Source organism: Myotis brandtii, unplaced genomic scaffold (genome assembly GCF_000412655.1).
Source record: "Myotis brandtii unplaced genomic scaffold, ASM41265v1 scaffold475, whole genome shotgun sequence".
Lineage (NCBI taxonomy): Eukaryota > Metazoa > Chordata > Mammalia > Chiroptera > Vespertilionidae > Myotis > Myotis brandtii.
The window spans coordinates 262,913-287,883 of record NW_005368148.1 but is presented as its reverse complement, the minus strand read 5'-3'; the positions used below and the strand labels follow the sequence as shown (position 1 = coordinate 287,883).

The following is a 24,971-nucleotide window of genomic DNA, read 5'->3' as shown; positions in this document are numbered from 1 at the left end:
TGTTTCGATTATAGAACCCAAACAAACCAGATACCTGCTTTCAGCAGCCAAGGCCTCAGAGCTTTAGCCAAGCCTCAGAGCTAAAGCTGGCCCAGAATAAAAAAAAAAAGAGAGAAGAAAACAAGGAGCGGTTGGAAGCTTTAGTCACTCGCCAGCCGGAAAACAGCCCTCAGCCCCTCACCCAGACTGGCCAGGCACCCCAGTGGGGACCCCCACCCTGATCCAGGACACCCTTCAGGGCAAACCAGCCGGCCCCCACCCGTGCACCAGGCCTCTATTCTATATAGTAAAAGGGTAATATGCCTCCCGGCACCAGGATCAGAGTGACAGGGGGCCGCGCCCCAACCCCCTGATTGGCCCTGCTCTGTGAGTGACAGGGGGCAGCGCCCCAACCCCCTGATCGGCCCTGCTCTGTGCGTGACAGGGGGCAGCGCCCAACCCCCTGATTGGCCCTGCTCTGTGCGTGACAGGGGGTGGCGCCGCAACCTCCCCATCGACCCTGCCTTGAGTGTGACAGGGGGCGGTGCCCCAACCCCCCAATCGGCCCTACCCTGAGCGTGACTGAGGGTGGCATTGCAACCTCCCGATCCGCCCTGCTCTGTGCATGACGGGGCGGCGCCCCAACTCCCCAATCGGCCCTGCTCTGAGCCTGACCAGGGGCTGCACTTAGGGATTGGGCCTGCCCTCTGCCACCCGGGAGCAGGCCTAAGCCAGCAGGTCGTTATCTCCCGAGGGGTCCCAGACTGCGAGAGGGCACAGGCCGGGCTGGGGGACCCCCCCCTCCCCTGCCCCCCGAGTGCACAAATTTTTGTGCACCGGGCCTCTAGTATATTATAAGACAAGATCAACTAATACGTGTTATAGCTAATAATTAAAAACAGTGCATCCTGGGTAGCACTAACTTCCTACTAGAGTTACACAGAAGGCAGGGGATTGGGTGATAACTGTGGACCTGAATAATGCGAATACTACTTCACATTTCTGCAAAGTTTTACAGCCCATAGTGTATTTTATTTCAAACGAGCCTCACAGGAACCATGTAATGTGAAGAGAATTATCCTCTTTTTTTATAGAGAGAGGTTAAATTACATCAAAAGCATAAATCCAACAGTGAGATAAATCTCCCTAAAGAAGATAGAACTTGTGAAAAATACTACTCTCTTTTGTTTATTTTTTAGAAATGCGAACAACTCTTAATTGTGAAAAAGTAGGCCACATGAGGAGACAAAAATAAAAGAATATGCCACTCTTACAACATGCATTATATCGGTTGGTATTTAGCTTGCTGAAAGCATCATAGACTATTTCCTAAAATGAGAACATTTATTGGATTGCATGTAAATGGGTGGAGGGTCTATACATATGCTTTCAGGATAATCTTGTAAATCAATGGAGCCACAGTGAGATGTCATAAAATATATTTAGCCACTGATTTAAAATAAGTCATATGACAGGAGCATTTGCTTTTAAACAGCATACTGGCCAAACTGACATCAAATGGAAGAAAACAATTTTTGCCTACTTATATGAGCAACTATTCAATTTGAACGTGTTGAGGGATAGCTTCTGTATGCATAGTCTTGTGCATGGGGCCTGGGCCAGAACTGACCTATTAGATGGCATCTGTTTAGTATTAAAAGAGCCCAGAGATAAAAAAAAAAATCTCAGATGGTTTCCATGTAAAAGATAATTGGTCAATTAGTAAATTCAAAGTCCCTTGGTGATTCTTTTCCTTTTTTGGGACATCTTTCTGTGCTCTGATTTTTACCCAATATTCCAGAGCCACTTCTGTCAGTGATGAAAAACTAGAAACAAGGTTGCTTAGATACAGCAAATCCTGGATAGCCAAGGGGAAGCTGAAGGTCAAAGAGTGAATTAGATTGATGTCTTGCTCTTGTTTGAAAATAGAATTTATTTGTTTTGCTGACAGGGTAGGAAAATATGGACAGCCAAGGAAGGGAAGACATTATGTTGACTATAGAATGAAATTCACAAGAAATCACAGATATAAGAATCACAGTGACTATTATTATAATAATACACTTAGAATAGAGGGACTGTGAAACTAAACTAGAAGAAACTGTACTGTTTCTTCTACCCAAGTAGATTGAGAATTTCAGTTGAGAAAAAAATCCCAAACTAACCTTAATTATAAGTGACTGCTATAGCTTAAGCAGAATTACATCATAATACTGGTTTAGGGGCAGAGCCAGAAGTACAATGAAGCTAAGTTCTGAGCTCTCTATACAAACAACCTTTATGTATAAAGTGAACAACACAGATAACTCCTTAAATTTATATTTTGAACATTTGTTTCTTAACTTAGTATTTTCTAATAAAACTAGAATAATTTGATAAAATAAACAATAAAATAATAATACATCATCTGGCTAAGGTCCCATAATACAAAAGGGAAAATATTTTTCAATAATTTTAATAGCCATATTTATCTAAACATCTTACCTGGCAAATGATATTATGAAACTCTATTTTAATGCTATAGCTCGCATGACAAAATCCTGATATAAAACATTTAAGAACCTCTTTATTTTCCATTTAGCATTTGTGTTCCTTAATTTTACTTGAAATAAAAAAGTGTGCTCTCTAATATGAGCAAATTAAAATAACACTTTGCTTTTTTGTCATATATCCTTTAAAATTTTCTTGTTCACTTTAAATCTTACATAATGTTTACATTATAGAAAGCTTCTTGAATAATGATAGAACTTCTGCATTTGAGAAGATAGTGACCTAGAATCACATTAAAAGTAACCTTCACCATATGGAATGTTGCAGGAAGGCTAAAAGATTCACTTTTACAACATGACAAATTGCACTTCATATAATAGGCCTGACTAAACAGGCCATAGCTTTGGAAAGAATATTACTTTCAACACTGGTCCTCTTGCCAATGTACTGTGTTCCTCTCCTTGCCCCTGTCAGAAGTCACCTCAACTTTAGCTAGAGCTGTGTCCTGAGGGCTCTGAATGTGTTCCAAATCAGAATGCATCTTGTTTGTGGTGGCAGCATAAAGATGGGAAGGAATTATCATGGATAGTACAGGAGAGTCACATCAAAGTAAGGGCGAAGTGAATGTAACCAATTCCAACTGTGCAGATCAGGAAAGTAGTTATATCACGCTAACTGAGATGGAGACAGAGAGGGGATAATAAAAGAGTTAAGAAGCAACTAGAGGGAGAGTAACATGGAGTAATTTGAGTAAAGTTCAGCAATTTTTAATTATAATTCTTACAACTTTCCATTAATATGGTGGGCCACTGAAATGAGCCAAGGTGGAATGGACAAGGACATTGCTATCGATTGATTCCTCTCTGGTGTTTCCTGAGACCTAGAGGAAGCTGTGGACATAGAAACTCATCCTCTATGTTCCATTCTTGTAGCACTTTCAGAAATCCCTGGGTCAAGGGGCAAGAAGCAATCACAGATAATGTTTGGTCCTTTCTAGAAAGAGATCAAAGAAATGAAAATGATGATTATTCTGTATGAAATATAAATACAACCTAATCTAAACTAAAATAAATTGTTTCCTCAGAATTGTAAAGCTGAAGATTGCATTTCTGTGATAGTGTCAGGAGCATGGCTGCTAAATTTATGCCAAAAGAAGCAAGGACAGCCATGGGAAACACAGGAACCAGGTACTTTGATTTATTTTGAAGGATCATTACTTACATGACAGCAATGATATTTGCAGGTAAAATAAAGTCACAATAAGCTTTTAAACAAATACTGAAGGATAAATAATATTCCACAATACAATAAATACCAGATTACCATATATCAGATTAATTTTCCCTGTTAAAAGTATTATAGGGTTGGGGGAGGGGGTTATGGGGGGATAAAGACACATTCATAATACCTTAATCAATAAAGAAATTTTAAAAAAGAAAAAAATGTTCAATCTTCTTAGTAATAAAATAAATTTAAATTAAAAAAGTTATTATAGGTTGTCACCATTATGATTTATATACATGTCCATTCCTAGGAAACCCATTAACTATTCTTTAAAATGTTTGATTTGTATGTAGCTGAGGGTTACTAATGCAAGGGTATTCTTATTAAATGTATCCTTTTTATTAATTTAATAGAATTTTTGGATATTCAGATATACAATCATGTCATTGCCAAAATTTGCCTCTTTATTCTATGTTTACTTTCTTAAAATTCATTAACTATATTTGAACTTTCAAAACTGTCTTAATATGGTTTTAATGTGCATCTCTGTGTTGATTTATATGCTCTTATGTTTTAAATGGCTTTTGGTTTCATTGTTTATAATGATGACTGTTATTGGTTTTTGACAGTTAACCTTTGTAATATGTAAGCAGTTACTTTATGAGCATTCTTTCTATCTGAATTTTGACTATGTTAATGGCCTTAGACTTTTAGATACAAAAAAATCTACAAAGTATTTGGAAACCATTTAAGTAAAATTATAAAGAAAAAAATTTAGAATGAAATGTAAATCACTACATATCTGTGAAAACTTATCTATAACCAATGAATAAAAATCAATAGCAAATGTCTATTACAAAGAAGGTGAAGAGATTAGCCAAAAAGGTGGTATATATTTTGCATAGTCTATGACATAGAAACAGATTGGGATCTTTATGCATTTTTGTTTTTTTAAATATTTTTATTGATTTCAGAGAGGAAGGGAGGGAGAGTGATAGAAACATCAGTGATGAGAGAGGATCATTGATTGGTTGCCTCTTGAACACTCCCTACTGGGGGTTGAGCCCACAACCCCAGGCCTGTGCCTGTGACCAGAATTGAACCCAGGACCCCTTAGTCCACAGGCTGATGCTCTATACACTGAGCCAAACCAGCTAGGGCTTTATGCATTTTTTGTTGTTGTCTTTAGCATGACATTCATCCTCTCAGAATGTTGAATGCTGGTCTGAGAACAGTTCCTATATTAATCCTTGCAGGATGCCAGATGTTCAGAACAAATTCTACTCATCTGAGTCACAAGCCAGGATGACCACTAATTTATGTCTTTCAATGCTGCCAGTCCAGTGAAAATCAAAGGAGGTAGATGAGGTATGGGAATTAAGCATCATTGTTATCATTTCTTCTTTCTTGCTTATAAATCTAACTAGAGGCCCGGTGCATGGATTCGTGCACCAGTGGGGTTCCTTGGCCTTGCCTGCGGGGATCAGGCTGAAACCGGCAGTCCAACATCTCTCAATGGGTCCTGGATTGTGAGAGGGCTCAGGCCAGGCCAAGGGATACCACTGGTGCAAGAATCTGTGCACCTGGCCTCTAGTATGCATATAAGATCTTTGGTTAATCTCTTCCCACCCTCCCCGCTCTCCTCTTCCTTCTGAGATTCATCAGTTCCATGTTTCCATTCCTGTGCTTTGAGTGTCTTCCCCCTGGTGGTCAGTGCACATCATAGCTACCGGTCAAATGGTTGAATGGTTGAATGGTCACTTAGGCAGATAGATAGATAGATAGATAGATAGATAGATAGATAGATAGATAGACATCCTGTGTTAGTCAAAGTAATGTTCTCTGCTTAAAAGATAAATACCTAATTTTTGTGGCCCATTATAATAGATGCTTATTTCTCACCCCAAATTCAAGGTATCACATAGTGATTTAGCTGATGGAGGCCCTCCCATGGCTTCCCAGGTTGCGCTAGAGAGAGAGTATATATCTCTATAGGAGTTTGTATACAAGAGAGATATTTCAGTCTACTAACTTAATTACTGATTTACTAACTGAATAATCATTTTTTGGAGCCTAGCATACTAATCACTGGGATGGATCTTTGACACAAGAGAAATATTTCACACATGTCTAAACTTCCCATCACAAATGCATGTTGACTGAAAGAGTTAAAAACACCACTAATTTTGTCGTGTGGTCAAGGAAATCATCACTGATTTAAACTATTCTTTGGTTAATAAGATTTTCCAAAAAGTATCAGTTGAAAAATGTCTATAACTTACTTTAAGAGCATATCTTACTTGGCTTGAATCTGACGCTTTCATCTCCTATTTGCTTTGGATCCAATCTAGGACCTGACACTTCATTTCCATAGATTCTTAGAACAGACCTTGCATTAAATCTGAATAACCCAGCAATTGTTCTTACACTATCCAGTAGAGCCATATTTCTCAATATCATAATCATAGTAAAGTGAGCAACTGAAAACTTATTTTGAAGTATGTAAAAGAAGCATATTTAATTAGTTCAAGTTGTTGTTAGGTAGCATATGTTCAGCTTTCAGTGAAGGTGAACAAATGAAGATAAATGAGAAACTGAAAGAAAACAAGCCAGTATGTGTTTTTAAGAAACACTATTATTAAAAAGCAAGTGTTTTCTACTGAACAAAGCAACTGACCTTTTCCTCAAATTGATAGTTAGTGAGGTGTGTCAAAACAACTTTGTAAAGAACAATAAATAAAATTTAATGAATCAGAGTGAAAAGGGAAGCAGAACACTTTATTTTAGCAATGATATTCTAGGCACTGAAATATTTTCAAAAGGCTGAAAAGAATTGCATAGGCATCTGATCGTGATGTTTATTAAATTGGTTTTTCTATATCTGACAACTTCTCCAACAGAATAGCTCTTATGAACGCCAAATGAAACACATTATGAAATAAGGTTTTTCACTTAGTATGCAGGTATAATCTCATGTGCAATTCAGGCAAAAGTAAAATTCAATAGAAACTTCCATTTGTTACACTTTGATAATTGTGATTAAAGAACTATAAAAATTTCCTCTTTGACATTTCATGTTTCCTATACAAGAGCAGTCTACTGCAATTTCTTCTTCAGTATTCTTTCCTCTTCCAGAGGTCCTCAAACTTTTTAAACAGGGGGCCAGTTCACTGTCCCTCAGACATTCCACACATGCGCACTGCGGGCCCGGGACGAGTCGGCTGCTAAGCAGGACAGGCAGTGGCGGCAAAAACACCCACCGGGCCAGATAAATGTTTTCGGAGGGCCGCATGTGGCCCGCAGGCCGTAGTGTGAGGACCCCTGCGAACTGTGGTGTTCTGTATTCGATGTTGAATTTCTCTCTTTTAGAAATAAGAAACCTACAATCAACTATTTCTGGGTCTTACTGACAAAGGTCCAGAAATACTTTAAAAATTCAAAATGTACTATAGATATTTTAAATCTTATACATAAAAAATATAAATAAGCATTCTTATTATTATGCCCATGATTAACCTGTAATTTTAAAATATGACAGTTGACATAAATTATTACACGTCTTGTCTTAGAAATGTAAGTTCTATCTCTGATTTCTTTTAGCACATGGTAATGTGTGGTAATAAAGAAACCTGGCTTATTAGATAGTCATTTATCTTTGGTCTTACATTCCTCCCTAGAAAGCTATTCCTTTAAGGGAGGGGAGTTAGTCTTATTTCCATATTTGTGCCACCTACAGCAATTGTACATTGTTTAAAACATAGTAGATGCCTGGTTCATTTATTGTCTACTGAATAAATGAACAAATTCAGAATTTTGAGAGTCATTATTCTTGATCTCTTAATAAAAACAACAACAAGCCAAAACAAACAAACAAACAAACAAAATGCTTCGGGAATTGTGTGAATATTTTTTGACTAGTCTTAGGAATTCTTTAAAAAAGGGTGGGGATCCATGTGGGGGTGGGAGTGAAGCTCCCAAAACTTCAATCAGAATATCTTCATTGTTGTTGGTTTGATATTTAAAGGACCTCTCACTATATAGTATAATAAGAATTGTAGCAATTTGATTCTTTCACAATGATTCTAATTTATGTGATACCTCATCATCATCATCAATCACATTCTATCACTTTGTAAGAAAAACAAATATTGTAAAGGATTTGACTTTGGCCTCTTCTTTCCCCCTAATAATTATTAACTCAATAAGGAATTACTTAGTGACTACTTAGTGCCAAAATCCCTTTTAGATATTTGAGCTACAATAGTAATAAACAAAGTAGGCCCTGCACTAAAAAAAAAAAAGAAAAAAAAATTATGCCCTGGCTGGTGTGGCTCAGCATTGAGCTTGGACCCAGGAACCAGGAAGTCCCCAGTTCGATTCCTGGTCAGGGCACATGTCTGGGTTGTGGGCTGGGGCTCCAATAGGGGTGTTTTACTCTCATCAATGTTTCTATCTCTCTGTACATTTCCCTTCCTCTCTAATAATCAATAAAAACATATTTTTAAAAATTATGGGTGAAGTCAGAAAATGACAAACAAAATATAAACATACATTAGGATGTTATTGGAAAAGTAAAGAAGGAAAGAGATAAAGGGCATCCTGGAAAACTTTCTTTTCTCTAGCATTGCCTTTGGATGCATAAATTTTCTTGCCTAGCATTTAATGTCATAGTCTGCAGTCTTTTCAAAACACCTGAATAGTCAAGTTGAATATACATTCTTTTTACAGAGAAAACAAATGGTTGAAATTATTCATAAATTCTATGTAAACAGCTATTTTTTTTCCAAAAGTTGGGAACTGAGAAGAGAATAGACAGATAACTTACTTGAATTTGAACCACACTCTTAGAACTACAGGTATGATATGCCATTGTAGTTACCATAAAATTTTAAATGGTTTATTTTTCATTCATATTAACACATGATGTTCTTACATATACATATCAGATATCATCACATTCCCTTCTCTGCATCACAAGCATTGTATGTTTCTCCATGGATGCAATATTTTATTTTTAGTCAAGTATTGGACTTAGCAATTATTATTTATCTATTCCTTTTCTTAACCCACTTAACCATAGAGGAAGTATATAAAAAACAAATAAATAAAATAAAAAGATTATCCTAATAACTATGGGCTTTTACTTTTATTTATTTAGAAAACTTAATCTTTGTTTTAGAATATTCTGGGGGCACAGCCAAAGAAAACAAAATCCTTTGCTCTTGTAATTGCCCACCATGTAATTGATGATCATCCTTACAGCCAGATTGTACCATTCTTATTCCCATGTAAAAAAGAAAACCTGCAAGCAGATCTCCTACCAAGTAGCAAAGAAATGTGGATTATCATTTAGAATCATGCCTGCTGGTCTTTATAGCATTAATTTTGTTTACAGCTATCTGCAGATATATTTTCTATTTATAGCTCACTCAGATGCAGTTAGGTAGCCTATTATTTGATTAATTATATAGTTATCAAATCATTCAGGGCCCTCACTGTTTCAACAACAGTGGGACAATAGTTTTTAATAACTGTATATATACAGCTATTTTTAGTCTAAATTAATATTGTGGCATATGATATTGAAATTAAAATTATTTTTATCAGCTACAGTAATTTGAAGAGAATAATACATTCCTAAAGTAAAATTAATGGATAAGTAGTTATTGGAAAAAATATTTTAAAATATAACCTTTTTAGTCTTAAATTATTATATATAGATGAAAGAAGCGAATAGAATTTTTGAATATTTTATGACAAATCCTCATATCCATGCAATTATATTACTGATTCCTACAGAAAGTTACAAAATCAACTAAAAATACAGAGTATTTTTCTTGGAAATTATCGAAAAAATTTTTGAGTATGCTCTATAAACTTGGAATGATTTTTACTGACAATAGATAGACTTGAGAGAGAAGAAATATTTTGAGGAAGAGGGGACCATTTTTTGATAATTTAATGATCACTCAAAGAATATTATTAAATAAATACAATGTAGATCCTTATAGAATATAGATTTGAAATTAAAATAATTTGATAGTGCAGTAAATAAAGCCAGTCTTAAAATCTAAGATAGGTTTTATAAAGTGGGGCATATAGATAATCATGGTATATTCTATCATGTAATCCTAAACCTATCTGGTATAAATGCAAGACAGTTACAAAGCATTAAGAAAAGAAAATCATATAGTATTATGTTTGTAAACTTAAATAGACACTTGCATATAATTGTAGCAAAATAAAAATTACAATGGAAACCATGCTACACTTAGAACTAAATAACAGTGAAAATGCAACATAAAGAAGGAAAATCATATTGCTACAGCAAAAGCTGAAAGTGTAAAAAAAAAAACCCTATTGAACACAGCAAAGAGCAAAGTTGCAAATACAGCAAAAACCGCCAATTATACAGAAAATGTAAACACAAAAAGTAAACAGAAATAACAATGTAAAAGCAGAAATAAGTAAAAGAGGAAAAAAGAAAATTGAACAGTAAAAACAAAAAACAAAAGAAAACCATGATGATTCTTTAAAAATATAAACTAAATAAATAAGCTTTTAGCCAAATTATTTTAAAAAGAAAAAGGAGAAACAGACAGCAAGATATCAAATGATGAATAAAAAGAGGTCCATAACTATACATATAGCAGAGATTTGAAAAAAAATCACAGGCATGAACACAATCAATCATCCACCTACTTTTGAATATATAGATAAAGGACACTTTTATAAAATAGACAATTCCGTTCAACAGTAACAGAATACACATCCTTCTCAAGCAGTAATGGGACATTCTCTAGAATCACATGGATGAACATGAGAGAGTATGCCAATTAAAATAAGCCAGACGGAGAAAGACAACCCTGTATGGAATCACTTATTTGTGGAATCTAAAACCAAAACAAAAACAAACCGTCTTACAATTAGACAGCAGAATGGTGGTTACCAGGAGCTGGAGGGTGAGGAACATGGGGAGATGTTGGTCCTAGGGTACAAACTTTCCATTACAAATTAAATATATCCTGAGTATCTAATGTACAGCATAATGACTATAATTAATAATGCTGCATTGTATACTTGAAATCTGTGGAGAGAATTCTTAAGTGTCCTTAACCAACACCTCCCTCAAAAAGGGTAACTACCTGAGGTGATGATTCTATTAATTAACTTGATTGTGGCAATCAGTTCACAATGTATATGGATATAAAATCATCATGTTGTACACTGTAAATATATACAATTTTATTTGTCAAGTATGTCTAAATAACAATTCACATATATAGTGCTCATTGTGCCAGACTCCTGCTGACGTGTTTTACTTATTTAAAGTGAAATGTTTACTCATTTTAGATTAATGCCAACTGCAGTGACTCCATGAGGTAAATGTCACATTTATTTTCCTTTAATAGAGTAGGAACTGAAGCTCAGAGAGTAATTAATTAACTTGTATAAGACAAAAGTTAGCAAGTGTGCAGGTGGGATTAAAAAACAAGACTCTAGATCAAGAGTAGATGCTCATATACTATATCTGCTCACATACATGGCAATATACTCTGTCTCTAGATACCATCAATATTTAAACGTTGTGTAAGTGTTTCAGAAATATATATTTGAATTAATGCATACTGGGGATATGTCAAGGATATAAAGAGTAATTTTCTCCAGAAGTTAATGTTAAAATGTGGTCATTACAACCCAATTTCCCCAGAATTTTGAAGGCTGATTGTAAAATTAATGTGGAAGAAAATACAATAATATTTTGAAGAATAGAGAGCAGTGTATGTCCCTTCTTAACACCTAATCTTACTGAAATGCTAGATTGCATCAAGTACTGAGAAATAGGACAGAACAACAATAACAAAAATCTCAGAAACAAACAGGCCCACATAGGCAGAAGTGGCCTAAAAAATTCGAGGAGAAATTAGGAAATATAAAATAGTTGGTTCAACCTATTATTCATGTGAAAAAAATAGTTGGGTTATTACCAAATACTGTACATAAAATCAATTCCATGTGGACTTAGAACCATAATACAAGAAATAAAACTGAATTATTTATAAGAAAATATAGGAAACTATCTTTTCATATCTCAATAAAGAATTCTTCTTAAACAAGACACAAAAGAGTGAAAGTCATAAAAACACAAACTGATACTTTAGATGATGTTCAAATTTAAAACTTCTTCACAAAAAATGTTAAAAGCAAAGTAAAAAGGAAGCTACAGAGCGGTGGTAGAAAATAGCAAAGACTCTGTGTCCAGAATACATAAAAGAAGTACTAAAGGCGTTCAGCTAACAAGTTATAAGAGCGATGCAAATTAAGATGAAAAACATTTCATTACCATCATATTGGCAACAATTAAAATTCTGAATACGAGGTGATCTTGAGAGTGTAAGTAAATAAGTAGGTAGCAATTTAAACAGTACACTGGCGGCATGAAATACACTGATTGTACATACTCCACAACTAAGTAATTCCACAACTGTTTATCCTAGAAAACCCTGTGCACATGTGCAAACTGAATCTACATAAGAATGTATATTGCAGCATTTTTTAGTCAATAAAGAGATTTAAAAATTTTAAATGCTACATAATAAGAAAACAGAGAGATTGTAAATATATTCATATGATGGAAATCAACAAGCTGATAAAGCCCCCAATAATGATGAGTCAAGAAAGCAAGCTGCAATAGACACATTCAGATGATCATTTATGCAAATCAACAAAATAAATATTACCATTTTTTATATATTTGAATGGACTGTAGAAGTGTAAACATACGATGAGAAAATACACACAAATTTCAAGACAGTTGTTGTCTGTTATATCTGAAAGGAGAAAACAAGATTAGGAAGAGAGAGTGATGGCGGCACATATCTCTGTAATTATTCTCTTAAACATTAAAACGATCTGATTTAAAGTTTAAGAGCTGGTTGAAATCAAGCACATCTTTTTCTTGCTTCAGCCAGCATGGGAGCACAGAGGTGCTGTCTCCTCCTCACGGTTCCGGAGGAAGCACAACATTGAGAAATGTCCCCTCCCTGACCTGGCGGTAGAATATAGCATGAGTCAAAATAACCTTGAGTTCATTCATGGATAATAAAGACCATTATAAACCTTTGAGCAATAATAGATACAGAGGCAGAGCTGCCTCAAACTGATTGTCAAACTGCAGCGGGAAGACCAGGGAGGGTTGCAGGGCAGGAGGGAGGGGGGTAAAAGATCAACCGAAGGACTTGTATGCATGCATATAAGCATAACCAATGGACATAAGACACTGGGGGGTAGGGGGGGCCAGAGGATTGTCAAGGGCGGGGAAGAAAAAAAGGACACATATGTAATACCCTTTGTAATACTTTAAGCAATAAAAAAAAAAATAACCTTGAGTTGTTTTAAGCCTCTGAGCTTTAGGAGGTTTCATTGTCATAATATAACTTAGCATATCCTGACTGATATTAAAATTCCTACCACAAATCCTGAAGCTATTATTGAGGCTGGAAGCAGGATGGTCCATGTTCTCTGGTGGCAAAATATTTGATAAGACTTTCATTTGAAAGAATATCGATAACACCCTTAATAAATCTGTAGTTTAGGAATAGAACTGCCATATTCAGCTAATAATGAAAGGCACCCAGTTAAATCTGAATTTCAGATAAACAACAAATCATGTCGTTTAGTGGATGCCCCATGTAGTATTATGCTAAATAGTTGTACTTATGCTAACGAAGAAATGTAGTTTACCTGAAATTCAAATTTAACTGGGAGTCCCATATTTAACCTGGCAACTCTCTCTATTTTTTAATGTATCACTAATTTTGAAATTATTACAGACATTCCCCTTTCCTCCCATTGAACCCCTCCACCCTGCTTCTTTCTCCTACCCCAGGCCTTCACCACACTATTGTCTGTGTCCATGGGTTATGCATATCTGCATGTAAATTCTTTGGTTAATCTCTTCCAGCCCCACTTCCCTCTGAAATTCATCAGTCTGTCCTATATATGTTTTATAAAAATATTTACTTTACTTATTTAGGCATTCATTGACTGGTACTTGTATGTGCCCCGGTTGGGGAAAATATATATATATATTTTAAATTTCTTCTCATCTCTCCAAATAAAGCACGAAACATATAGTGTTATGTTAATAATTGAAAAACTTTGGAAGCACACTTCAAAATTTGATTCTAGTTGTGGTTTAAGCTCTACAGTGGAGAAGGGCATTAAATGATACCAGTTTAAGATAACAAGAAAGCTATTTTACCATTTTATTTTAAATCAACATTCTACTTACTTATTCTAATACTATAGGAGATAGCTCTTATTTCTAATAAAGATTTCCAGATATAACACATTTCTTAAAGAAGATGTTATTAATTGTCGTTTCAAATCTTACTCCTTTCCCAATATAATTAGCAGTAGTTTCTTTTAATTATCTCTGCCATTCTTAGAATAGTCTCAGATATACATAAAATTAATTACCTATAATGCACATCTTCATAACTTTAAACTTTGAATGCTTCACTTGTTTACAGTGACACTTATTTAAAACAGTCACCAGGTGACTGATTTATCAAAGAAGGGTAGCAGAAAAAAACAATAAAGGACATCAAGCCATCTATGGTGTTTTGAGACTTTCCTAGAAATTATTAGATCATCAAGCTGGTTTTGACAAAACTCCAGGACATATCCTATTAAAACGATATTAATGCAAGATCACCGTTGTTATTAAGCCATCACATACCTATTACACATTTGTGGTGAAAATGTGTTGGAAGCTCCCATTCACCTAACTTCTAATTATGATAAAAAGCTTTGCAAATTATGGTCAGCTAATTCAAAATAAAATCAAGGTCACTTACAGGTCACAGGATTTAACGCTCTACTTTATTTCCTTCTAAATACCTTTGCATTTTAGGAAGGAAATTAAGATGATTATCATGTGGATGCTATATCTTTTGTTATAAATTAATTAGCAACATTTCTAGCATTACTCACAGAAGTTTAGTGGAATGAAAGACCTTTTCTAAGCTATGCCTCTAACCACAACTGGGCATCTCTATCTTTTTTAAAAATATATATTTTTATTGATTTCAGAGAGGAATGGAGAAGGAGATAGAAACATCAATGATGAGAGAGAATCATTGATTGGCTGCCTCCTGCACGCCCCCTACTGGGGATCGAGCCCGCAACCCCGGGCATGTGCCCTTGACCAGAATCAAACCTGGGACCCTTTAGTCCACAGGCTGACACTCTATCCATTGAGTCAAACCAGCTAGGGCTGGGCATCTCTTTCTTAAAAGATAGTTTCAAGTCTCTACTCCACATGTCTATCTCTATGCCATCCCTACTTGTTTTCACCAATCCCCGATTTCTGACACGTGATCTCAACTCTTGACCTTAACTTTCAATCTTTTTCTTTAACTACTGAAGATGGGACTGAGTGGTCTATGATAACACTTTTATTCCTTCCACTTGTTCTCGAGCTCTAAATCTGATAGGTTTGCTTTTAAAGTTTACTTTTAATGACCATATATTATCTTCATATCGATTATGTACTTTTGCATTTTTACATTCCTTTTAAATTTCATTTGTATTTGTCTTTTATAATGTTCCCAGATCTATTGATTCCCATCAAGGAATTGTCATCATCTGTTTTTGTTGATGAGCCTGCTAAAAGGGGGTCTTGCATATTGGCACCTTAAAATAATGAATTGTCCAGGTTCTCAATTTCTGCTTGCCTATAGAAAGAGCAAATATAAAAGTAACCATGGAAGGTATAGTAAAATCTTTGTCTATAACCTCACAATGTTTGCCTAAATAAATCTCAAAAGTTATGTGAAATATTAAAAATATTAAAAATGCCTTTACTTAAAACAAGGGTTTTGACTTTCTAACTTAAACACACACACACACACACACACACACACACACACACACACACACACGGGGAGTGGTGGTTAAATCTATAATAATAAAAGCATAATATGCTAATTAGATTGGATGTCCTGCTGGACATCCTTCCGGACGACCTTGCAGACGAAGCCAGGGCTTGGAGAGAATCCCGGGTCCTGGGTGTCTGCTGGTGGCTGGAGGAAAGCCTGGGTCCTGGGTGCCAGAGGGAAGCTGGTGCTGGCAGCCGGGGGAAGGAAGGCCTACTCTTGCCCGAATTTTGTGCATCGGGCCTCTAGTTTCTTATATTAGCAACAAGTTTGCAATATTTTAATGAAATAAACTATAACATCAATGTTCATATGTTCCACACTGTGGGGAAAAAAAGAAATAACAATTTCAGAAAGAACACCACCTGGAATCATGACTAAAACTGTAAAAAGGCAAAATAGATAAGGCCATGATTCTATTTGCTTCCAGAACTCAATTTATGCTCATATTTTTTGGGGGTAAAACTTAACTAAATGAAAACAGAAGCACTGATTCTATTAATATCTTCTCTTAAAAATCTTTAAAGTAAAATTATCTTTGGAATATTCTCCAGGAAAGAACTTCATGTGGTCAATAACAATATAAGTCATAACTAAATGTACTCAGGGTGCACAATGAAAGCAGAATCTGTCTCTAGGAGAAACTGACCTTTTGTTCTCAATTTATTTTATACTATTCTACAGTGTAGTATTTTAAATCATATTTAGCTATAATAGGTTCCAAGATAACTGTACACCAGCAAGGATAATTTTAGTACTACCATCTATAAAAGAGATTAATAAATCTGGAAGGAAGGCACTCTATAATTAAACTGTAACTCTTGCCCATGCCAATACAACATAACTGTTATATAATTTCAGGTAACTATCAGGCCCTTAATTTAAAGTAATATTGAAAATATTAAAGAATTAAGATATCTAGTAACTCATCAGAATATACTTTTATCAAGGTAATAAAAACAATACCACCCGCCCATGTTAGTCAAAAGAGAGTAATTCAGTTTTCTAACGGTGTTAAAATCAAAGTCTTAAATAGCATTTTAATTTCTGGAGGCAACCACCACATTTAAATTTGTGGGCAGGCTCAGTGCTATTAATATTTACTACTGAAAACCTTTAAGTTCAGACTCAATAAAACTTGTATCTGCTCTTTTTATCAGTGATGTAAATTATTTTGGTAGTCATTTATGACTAGAGCAGTGGTTCTCAGTTTGGTCTCAGCATCACCTAGAAACCTTGGGTTTTACGTCAGTCCTACTGAATTCAGAAACTTAGGGGTAAGGTCTCACAATCAGTTTTATCCAGCTCTCCAAGTGATTCTGATGCACGCTAAACTGAAAATCACTGTGACAGTTCTGGTGAAAATAAATATTCTTATTATACTTATGATAAATTCTGGATTTTTTGAATCCTGCTAAATATGATGTTAGAAGCATTAATGAATACCAAAGTTAAATACAAGTGCCTATATTGTACATGAAAGTATTCAGAGAGAATTTAGAAAGTTTATAAAATTATATTATGCTGCAGTTCATAATTTTTGTGGGTAACCAATGGTCAGTGCATTTGGGGGTAGAATGCAAAAGAAAAACTATATGGGATTGTGAAAAAAAATGATTTATAACCCTGGCCGGGAGGCTCAGTTGGCTGAAGTGTCGTTCCTTCTACCAAAAGGTTGTGGGTTCAGTTCCCATCAGGGCACATGCCTTGGTTGCGGGTTTGGTCCCTGATCGGGGCACGTAAGGGAGGCAATGGATCAATGTTTCTCTCTTTCTCTCCCGACTTCTCTCTAAAAATACCCTTGAGTGAGGTTTTAAAATAATAATAATAATTTATGATAAGTAAGTTGAAAGAAGAATGAAAAGATAGATCCACTGGATAAAGTTAGAAGAAGCAGACTTCACTAAGAGAAAAATGTTGCAAAGGACAGAAAGTGTAGTCTTTACTAACTGAACCTGTGTGAAGGGGCCCAACATATTGAAGGCTATAGGTAACCAACAGGGGCTGATGAGGTAGAAAAACTAGCACAACATTTATGCAGTATTTTAGAAGGCTGTACCTTCATTGCATCACCATCAGCTGCTATTTCAGTAAAGCTGGGCTCTCTGCAGTATCATCATTTCTTTTTCTTTTTTTTTTTTTGAGGAGAAGGAATAGGAGGAGGATTTCTTATTTCATCTTGAATGTCTACCTTTTTACTCCTTTTATAATTCTCAGGAAATGACCAACAGAAACACCCAGTCCTTCTCATGAGTCATTTAACCATACCTGCTAAATAAATCAGGAAGTAACCTGTCAGGCTGTGTAAAAACTACTGGTACTGACAGTTTTATGAAAATGAGATTAGTGTAGGTAATAGGTGGCTCAGAGGTCAAGCCTCACTAGAGCAATGAGATCTAGAGATTGTCATCTGAGAAATGCCTGATACTTCATGCCCAATTCTTCAGACTCCAGGGGAAATGGGAGAATGCATAGGTTAAGATGTCAAAATTAAAACCATAGTGAAGAATTTAGCCCAGCCTGTGTGGCTCAGTGGTTGAGTAGCAACACATGCCCTGGTTCAGACTCAATCCCGGGTGCAGGGCATGCATGAGGCAGCTGATCGATGTTTCTCTTTCATCAATGTTTCTCTCTATCCCTCTCCCTTCCTCTCTTTCTAAAATCAATGAAAACACACTTTAAAAAAGGATTTTAAAACGAATTTCAATAAAATGGATGGAAATGAACCAGAGAAGGCAGCACCGTCAGAGCTTTGAGTAGTTATAAGTATGTGTCTGTGTGTGGATGCTTGTTCAATCTCTTTTGTTTTTTAATCAGAGACGAACATGGAAACATACTCGTCATTATTCTTACCAGTAAGGTATTTTGTGGCACATTTTAAAATTCACCTGCAGTTATGTTGTAAACATATTAACAAAGTGATATTCTAAGGTTCTGAGCAGAACTGACAAAAATTACCTGAGTGATTAATTACCCTATCCCACAGATCACTTTTGATACCCAAGTCATTCAGTTTTCATAAAGGTCTGAAATAAATCAAAGGCTGAATGCTTCACAAGAAAAGTAATACTGTGATTTTTCAGATGTGGTTCAGCCTCCGCTGCATTGGCTGGCTTTTCCAGGCTCACAAAGCTATCCATTCTGGTCAGGTTGGCCACAATTAGAAGCTGATTCATAGCTACACCACCATTAGCATTCACAGTAGGTCTTCCTTATTCCAACTTAAGCATTCATAAGGCAAACATTACCTAAAACCTTGGCCTTGAAAGGGAAAGTAGACAATCATTCAGGAGTAAGGTCTCCAAAGGATCCAGTCCCTCCTTCATGGGGGTAACAGAGGCGTCTTCACCATGTCTACATTTTTTATCTACCCCCAAAATTTAAAGACTAAAAACAGCGATTGATCCATAGTACCCAACAAAGCAACACAAATAAATTAGTTTTATGCTGCTTATTAAAATTTTTCTATCATATTTTTTCATTCTTTTTTGATGTGCTTAGTAAAGAGTTAGTTTTCCATATATCTCCTTTTAGAATAAAGATAACATGAAAAACAAACAATTACTAATGGTATAAGGTCTGACCCTATCCAATATGGTATACATTAAATATTTTATTTTATTTGTGCTCAGGATATCTAATACTCCTAAAGCTTTTGCCATTATTAGGAATTGCACATTTTCAAACATTTATTATATTTTTCATTACATTTACTGACTTCTCAAAGCTTTTTTTCAAGTTTTAATGAGCTACACACCCGTCTATGCATTGAGTAGAAAAAATATTTTAGAATATTGTCACCTTAGCATGCACTTAGCATCTGAAAATAATTAGGCTTCTTTTTAGCTCTTCATCAGGATTTTTTATTACAGAACAATTCTACTATTTTGCCTATTTGCTTGGTTTGTTGTACATGAGGATATATAGGAAATATTAAAGTTATGCCTGGTGCAGGGCATGTTTTTAAAAAATGTGTTTTAAAAGGTCATTTTTTCTGCAAAGTTAACTCCCAATAATTAATTTCTCTATTTGCTAATTTCATGGGCCTGGAATTCTTTTTAGGTGAATCCTGATGTTCTTCCTCATTAAGGTGTCTTTTATAATCTCAGGAATCCAATTTAACCTATGGGAATCTATTATCTATTTTTAAACAAAACTAAACTTGCCTATTTTACTTGTTCTGAGGCTAGTCAGGACATGATTTTTAAAAAATATATTTTATTGATTTTTGTTTAATTTTTATTTTTTTTTTGAGAGAGAGAGAGAAAGGGAGAGGGAGAGAGACATAGAAACATCAATTATGAGAGAGAAACATCATCAATCAGCTGCCTCCTACACGCCCCCCACAGGGGATCAAGCCCACAACCCGGGAATGTGGCCTGACCAGGATTTGAACCAGTGGCCTCTTGGTTCCTGGCTCCATGCTCAACTGCTGAGCTACACTAGCTGGGCAGGACATGATTTTTTAAGAACTGAGGATGAAAAAGGATGTTTATAGGCACTTCCTGTTGTTTTTGCATTCATGCAATTCTGATAAGACTGATATCACTAATTTCCATGCCATTCATTTCATTAACAGATATTATTCTACTTTAATCTAAATGCTAAATAAATAAAAACTTGGGGATTTAAATTTATTTAAGATAATTGAGGTATTTCCACAATTAGAGCAGGAATGACATACATACTATCAATTCTGGCTACAGATGAATTCTAGACACTGCAAAAAATGTATAACATTTAAAACTGTCCTTAGAGTTCATCTTCCTAGATGGTTCACAAAAGGGGAGAACTGGGAACTGAACTATTGTTCATGATAAGAATATTTTAATTGTTTGTGATGATGATGCTAATGAGAGAAAGAGAGACAGAGTAACAGATAAAAATAACTTCTCAAATCAATAGAAGTTGAAGGATACTGCTATGATACTAAAAGGTAAGGAATATTGACAGAATAATAACAAATGAAAGGGTTGAAACTGATAAACTGACCTATCCTAAACTTTTCTGGTAAAATTTGAAGATTGTTATTCTATCTCAAAGAGACCTTATGTATATTAAATTTATTAAATCAGAACTCATCAAAATGGCAAAATATTTAAATCCACTAATTAAAAGGTATAATCAGAAGGCAACCTGAATAATTGATGTTTTAGGACATGACTAAGTACAAACTTGCCATAATTCCAATATGCTCACCTGAAAGCAAGAGTAGTCTCTCTCTCTCTCTCTCTCTCTCACTCTCGCTCTCTCTCTCTCTCTTGTCATGCAAGAATTGCACACCAAATCTTTTATTAGTTCTTGTGTTTCAGTATTTTTGGATCATTGAAATTATTTTGACACATTAAAAGTACAAATTCCTGGAAAACAGTATGGAGTTTACTCAAAAAATTAAAAATGGAACTCCCATTTCACCCAGTAATCCCACTTCTAGGAATATTTCCCAAGAAATCACAAAAACCAATCAGAAAAGATATATGCACCCCTATGTTCATAGCAGCACAATTTACAATAGCTAAGATTTGGAAACGGCCTAAGTGCCCATCAGCAGATTAGAGGATTAGAAAACGGTGGAACATCTACACAGTGGAGTACTATGCTGCTGTAAAAAAGAAGGAACTCTTACCATTTGCAACAGCATGGATGGACCTGGAGAGCATTATGCTAAGCGAAATAAGCCAGTCAGAGAAAGATAAATATCACATGAACTCACTTATTTGTGGAATATAATGAACAACATAAACTGATGAACAAAAATAGAGCCAGAGACAGAGAAGTATCGAATAGACTGTCAAACTTCAGAGGGAAGGCAGGGAAGGGAGGTGGGTAAGAGATCAACCAAATGACTTGAATGCATGCATATAAGCATAACCAATGGACACAGACACTAGGGGGGTGAGGGCATGTGCCGGGGGATGTGGCTGGCCTGGGAGAGTTGGTCAATGGGGGAAAAAGGAGACATATGTAATACTATATATCATACTTTAAACAATAAAGATTTTTTTAAAGTACAAATTCCTAACTTTAACTTATTTTATCTGTGATAGCAGAATTGTGGTATGGAATCATTTCAAATTGCACACTGAAACATATTCAGATAAAATGATGTGATATTTGAGATGTTCTTCAAATAATCAGGGAGAGAAGGCTAAGGAAATATTATAGGTGAACCAAGAATACTCATGCATTTTTAATTGAATAGTGAGTTCATGACACTCTTCTCTGTTTTTGTATATATCTGAAACTTTCTGCATTAAAAAGTAATAATTACAAAGTCTTATGCCCCATCTTGGACATTGAATCAAAATTCCCTAGGGTTGAAGCCTTAAATTCTCAGGTCTCATCCAAAACATTTGAAATCAGAGTTTGAGAGTCCTAGATGCATATTAATAAGCTCATTCCATAAGTCTTATGAAGCAGTTAAAATGCTAATTGTGTCCAGAATATGTCTTCCATCATTCTTTTATATAAAATAAACTAACTCTCTAGAGTTAGTTATTTTTTAGGCACCAACATATATGTAGTCCACTGTCTTAGTGTGGTCTCCTGGGTAACAGACTCTCAAAAAGAGGAATAACCATGCAAATGTATGTAGGAAGTAGGATTAGGCAGAGGAAAATGTTGAAAAACAACACTGTCCAGGTAAATACAATATAAAGAGAGGATATCAAGGTGGTAACTCTGAGAGTTTTCTTGAATTCAGGCCAGATGACTGGGCTTTTGTACATTTGCCCCAGTCCCATTGACAAGCCATTGGATGTGACTGCTGCCCCAGACGGGGCATCAGGTTGGGTTGGGTGAAGTTGAACAAAGGGTAATGAGAGGGATTCAGGGATTTCTGTTCGTCACTGACAGTTTTAGCACCTGGGGAAGGAGGTAGTTGTGAACTGAAGATTAAGTGCCTCAATCCTGAAGGGGTTTTCTTAGATGATGTTTCATAGCACCCAACATATATAAAAGGGCTGAACTATTTTTACAGAAATTCTTTCTGATCTTTTCTCATTTTTCTTGACACACCCTTTCAAATCAATACAGAAATGTTGCAATGGCTATTACAACAACCACGTTATTCTTTCTGATCTTTTCTCATTTTTCTTGACACACCCTTTCAAATCAATACAGAAATGTTGCAATGGCCATTACAACAACCACGTTGTAGTGTTTGATTCTTTATGACGTGCCTAACTTAAATATCACTCTCAGGAATAACATAAAACCAACACTTTCTAAAATTTTCTTCAAAATCAATGCAACATACTCTTTGTCATAGCAATAGGAGTACCTATAAGTGCACAGATAATGACAATTAGCAGTCTGAATTCCCAAAGAATTCCCTCTATGATTTATTTCATGATAATGTACAGGTTTAGCTACATTTAACCTAATCCCTATTCATCTGCTTCCTAGAAAGGTGGTATCAATCATGTTACTTCAAGAGAGTAAATGCCAGGTCAATAACTTATGTTGGATCCTTGGCCATTAAATGTCAAATACAGACAAAATGTAGCATATATAAAGCATGTGTGGTACACACTTCAGTTGTGTTACTCTATAGACCAGTGGTTCTCAACCTGGGCTGCACATTAGTATCATCTGGAATCTTTTTAAAATCCTGATTTCTGGGCCTCATCCTCCAGAAATTCTGTTTCTTTGTTACTAATATTGTGGCCCCAGCCCATAACAAAGGCCTACCATGTCCATGAACATGGGATGCTACAATGTCCAGTAGCTCCTTGGACTGAAGAAGACTGAATGCTGCTTGGATGGGTCTGTAAAAATCACTCTTCTTCTGCTAGACATTTTCTATAAGCTTTCAGTCCTTTTCCTGAATAATCAGAGTTAAATTACGTCTGGCAATAGGATCTGGGTCTATGACTTTGACCACTTCTAAGACACATGTCTTAAGAGCTTATTAAGAGCTATATTTTCCTCAATACAAATTTCTTTGAGCTAATTCAGGGGTGGGCAAACTTTTTGACTCGAGGGCCACAGTGGGTTCTTAAACTGGACCGGAGGGCCGGAACAAAAGCATGGATGGAGTGTTTGTGTGAACTAATATAAATTCAAAGTAAACATCATTACATAAAAGGGTACGGCCTTTTTTTTTTTAGTTTTATTCATTTCAAATGGGCCGGATCCGGCCCGCGGGCCGTAGTTTGCCCACGGCTGCTCTAGACTCTAAGTTCTAACAATTCCTTTGTTGTGATCAGATAGTTTATATAACATACCAAACACATAGTAGGCTTTCAACTAGTGATCCCAGACAACCCTTTAGGAAAATTTTACTATGTTATTTCAAATGCTTTTCCACTTTTTTTAAAAAGCAAAGCAAAATCATTTCCTCCTGTTTAAATTTAGTTCAATTCCACACAGGTAATAAGAAAAAGAAAAAAAAATAGAATAATACATTAGAGTTAGCTTTTATGTGTAGTTCCCATGGCAAGTATCAAGTTTCCAGAGGGAAGCTGCTTTAAGAGATGGTTATATTTGGCTCAGAGCTGCTCCCACCACCCGCCAGTACAATACAAACCAGTACAATACAAGGGCAATTACTACTCAGAGTTGCTGAGATAAATTTACTGCTGTCTCTCCAAGGTGAATGAATCTCTATGTGTATTTTCTTTCCCCAAGAAAAAATGCCTCTATATTTCTACAGACCTAGACAAAACCCTGAAGATAAATTAACTTATATGTTCTAGAATGTTTCCCTAATTATCATTAATAACATAGTGTTTAGAAAAAAAATCCATGATCTAAACAACTAATTACAAACCAATGTTTGGGGCACAATTATTTTGAAAGCAGATGCTCACTTACTCTCTTTTGTGCATGTGTGCCTAAATTCCTCTAAAGCAGTGGTTCTCAACCTTCTGGCCCTTTAAATACAGTTCCTCATGTTGTGACCCAACCATAAAATTATTTTCGTTGCTACTTCATAACTGTAATGTTGCTACTGTTATGAATCATAATGTAAATATCTGATATGCAGGATGGTCTTAGGCAACCCCTGTGAAAGGGGCGTTCAACCAACAAAGGGGTCGCGACCCACAGGTTGAGAACCGCTGCTCTAAAGTTTTCAACATGCGGAAATGTATTGCTATTTTATAGTAAAAATAATTAGGACTCAACAATCTAAAGACACACAGGCACACAAGTGAAAGGCATATTACACATTCTTTATAGTAGGATATTTTTCAATGTATACAATAAAACAATTTATAAGGATCTAATGTGAGTCATCAATCTGATATATACTGTCTTTAGACAGTATGTGGTTTAAAATTGCTTATGAACACAGAATATATTTATAACCTAAGAATACAACCCAAAAAATTC

General features: G+C 35.5%; 1 protein-coding gene across 1 annotated transcript in view; it reads right to left on the bottom strand.

The window, feature by feature from the left end:
* The window catches only part of PCDH15 (protocadherin-related 15), a 567,795-nt gene that overhangs the window by 312,869 nt on the left and 229,955 nt on the right, over positions 1-24,971 (bottom strand). The gene's annotated exons all lie outside the window — the stretch shown is intronic.